Source organism: Carassius gibelio, chromosome B15 (assembly GCF_023724105.1).
Source record: "Carassius gibelio isolate Cgi1373 ecotype wild population from Czech Republic chromosome B15, carGib1.2-hapl.c, whole genome shotgun sequence".
NCBI classification, from domain to species: domain Eukaryota; kingdom Metazoa; phylum Chordata; class Actinopteri; order Cypriniformes; family Cyprinidae; genus Carassius; species Carassius gibelio.
Window position 1 is genome coordinate 28,679,256 of NC_068410.1, and position 3,333 is coordinate 28,682,588.

Genomic DNA, 3,333 nt, shown 5'->3' on the forward strand with positions numbered 1-3,333 from the left:
AAAACCCTTAATGGTATTGTAAGAACGTAAGAACGTATTCAAATGCAAAAGACAAGTCTATATATTTCAACCATGTTTAAAATGTGTAAAACAGTAACGCTGAATATCTCAGGTCAAGTTTAAGACATTAGTATGCTTTAAAACCTGCATAACTTAAATCATGATGTGAAACATCACACAAACCTCTCACGAGCATCACATGACCTGACTATGTTGCACAATTAGTGGTCGTTTCTCTCATGTACACAAGATGGCAGTATTGGTGCTTCGAGCAAATCCTTCTACAGCAGCAGGACGAATGCTACTATTGATATCTACAGAATATTTAAAATAAGATATATATATATATATATTTCATCACTCTGATTTTTCATATCTTTATTTCACGTAAATGGAAATGAATAAAGTGTAGGATATATCTAGCATCTGACTAAATTCAAAGAACAGGTAATAGCCTTTTTTTTTTTTTTTTTTTTTTTTTTTTTTTTAGTAATTCTGATTGTTATGAGGACGGGCTGCTACCTACTGATTATCTTATAGTTCTCCAAATAACAAGTGTGATTGTTTGCAATTGAAATTTCAATCTAACAGCATCTGTTTCACTGGCAGAGGCCCACCTGTTGTGCCTTCTCATGTTTAATAAGATGCATCACGGAGTAGCGTTTTCTCATCAAATGCATTCAAGTATTTCATCTTGCTTCTTGGATGAAGAGTATTTGACAAAGTAATATAAAAGAAGGGATATATTTCGCGTCTTTGGAAGAAAATTCACATTTAACTCGCGGTTGCTTCAGGGGATATTCTTGAGGTAGGCTTTTCTTTTCTTGTCTGAACCTTTATACAGTCTGAACGCCTGCGACATCAAAAACGCAGTGCGCATGCGCTCTAATTTTCTTTAGAATAGCTTATTGTTAAGTTTAAAGCAAAGCATGTGTAGACGAATATTTACATTTAGAAAATATATTTAAACTACTTTAAGAATCTGAAAATTCATTTTACAGCAAAGGAAGTTTCAACAAAACCCTACTGAAAAAAAAAAAAATTATAATTCTACACGTTTTTATTTCACACAAGTATTCATTTCACTCTGCCATATGTGGAGATGTTTATCATATAAACATGACAGAGACTTGATGCTGCTCTTCAGATATTTCCCCTGAGAGAAAAGAAAATCACATAAACATCCACAGGTGAGCTGTTTAACACCACAACCTATTCTGATATCAGTACTTTTCTACTGACAAGTGACAATCTTCACACTTCACCTCTTCTTGACCCACGGTGTTTATATTTTGGTGTTTGCTGAATCTGTAATGTGTCTTACAGCATGAAATTCATAGGTTGTTCGCTTGTCATCTCACATGACATTGCCCATGATTCTCTATGCCAGCAAACGTTACAATCTTTCTTTTTCTTTCTTTCTTTCTTTCTTTCTTTCTTTCTTTCTTTCAATACATGTATATATTTGTTTTTAATTATAGTTTTTTTTCAATAGACCGTGTGTTTTTTTTTTTATTTAAATTTTTTTTTAGGCAGTACTGAAAGTATGGAACCTCTATAGGGACATAGGAGAAAAAAATAGGAGATGAGGAGAAATTATATTTCAATGATTTTGTGTTCTTTTGCAAACTTTTGCGTTTCTCCGGAGAAACCCCCCTCATGTCCCTTTAGGGGATCTATACTGAAGTTAGTTGATGAAAAATTGCTATGCTATTTTGCTATGGACATTGATGTTTCTGGGTGATTATTAGCGGGTTGTTAGGCTTTGCTACTAGGGTAACTAGGTTGTTACTAAGGTTCTGTGTGATTGCTAGACATTTGCTAAAGTGTTAAAGATGGTCACCATGACGCTGCTAATTGGTTGTTCGGGCATTCAGTGTTGTTAGAGTTTAGCTAACTTTCAGGTGCTCACTAAGGTTTTTTTTTTTTTTTTTTTTTTTTGCAGTTCCTGATTTGATCTAGATCCTAAAGAGTTGCTAAGATGTTGCTAGGAATTCTATGTTATTGGTAGTTCATTTTTCTAGATATATTTTGGGTCCTTCCTTCAGTGCGAGCCTATAGGACCATTTTGCCCGTTTTACCATCTGCCAGGATGATTGCTTAATACCATTTACTCAAGTCTGACATGAGATTGTTCATTTCCAAACAAACTGCATAGTCCACACCAAAGTGTAATGCTCATACTATTTTAATAATTTTTTAACCATAAGTATGAGGAACAGTTTAGCATCACAAGTAAGTTAGCAACCAGCACTAATCTGGCTTTGATTGCACGTATAAACAGTGTAGGATTGCATTTTTACACGTTGTAACAATTTTAGTCCTTGTTGCTGTCACAATTTTGTCTCCAAGTAAAATGTTGCTAAACAGCAGGAATAGCAAATCCCATTTAAACTGACTGGCACAAACCTCCAGGCTAAATCACACTAATAAATCTTTCTCTAAATGCTACTTCCTGTCTAGCTGCCAGATTTCTTTTCTTACACCAAAGCATTAAGAAATAAGAGAAGATGGATCGAGGGAACTCTGTTTCATTCTTACCCATGCATAACGCTGCTCTGTAAAAAAAGATTTGGTTTTATAGCAGTGAAATAGTCTTCTGCATTCACACTATTTGGAGGCCTCTCATTCATCATTGGGCAGCTGAAATTTTGCATGTTCCTACATGGTTGGACTGGGTTTTTAAGACCGTAGAAAACCAATGCATTGTCTCCCAATTCTATTTCGAGTTCTCTGTATTGTTGTGCAATGATAGATAAACAATCTACTGCATCAGTATTTTTCTGTCTAATTTGCGAAGGAGTAGAAGTAATTGAAACAAGCTGGCTGTTTGCTGTTAACGACTGGCAGTGGATTCAGAAGACACCTTTAATGAACGCCGAAATTCTGCCCCGATGCTGGAAGGTCACATTGTGAGATAAATGTCAAGGATATCATTATGTGAGAGCAGCAGAAATGAAAAAACTTATTTCTCCAGTGTGTTTATAAATGAGAGTTTGTGCTTCAAATCATCATATACTGCCTGTATCACAGTGCCACAATAAATTCTGACAATGTAAGGAAATAAATCTGATGGATTATTTAGACTGAAATGAAAGAACATTGATTTATTAAACTCTTTCAAGAATGTTTTTCTTAATGCATATTCCTGGTGTAATTGTGAACAATTCAGTGCACATTATTCCACGTAATCCAATCTCCCAATATTGCAAAATATCTTCGTAATCTTACTTGCTTTTCCCCTGAAATTACTTTCTGTCTTTATTGACATCACTTAAAGTAGTATTCTAGTTTCAGTATAAGCTCAAGTAAAAGATTTATGGTATAATGTTG

General features: G+C 34.5%; 1 long non-coding RNA gene across 1 annotated transcript; it reads left to right on the forward strand.

The window, feature by feature from the left end:
- Positions 1–574: 574 nt before the first annotated feature.
- LOC127972999 (uncharacterized) lies at positions 575–3,068 on the forward strand. The gene is made up of 3 exons (XR_008157242.1): positions 575–808; positions 1,148–1,190; positions 2,801–3,068. It is a non-coding gene; the product is annotated as an uncharacterized LOC127972999 (long non-coding RNA).
- The last annotated feature ends 265 nt before the right edge of the window (positions 3,069–3,333 follow it).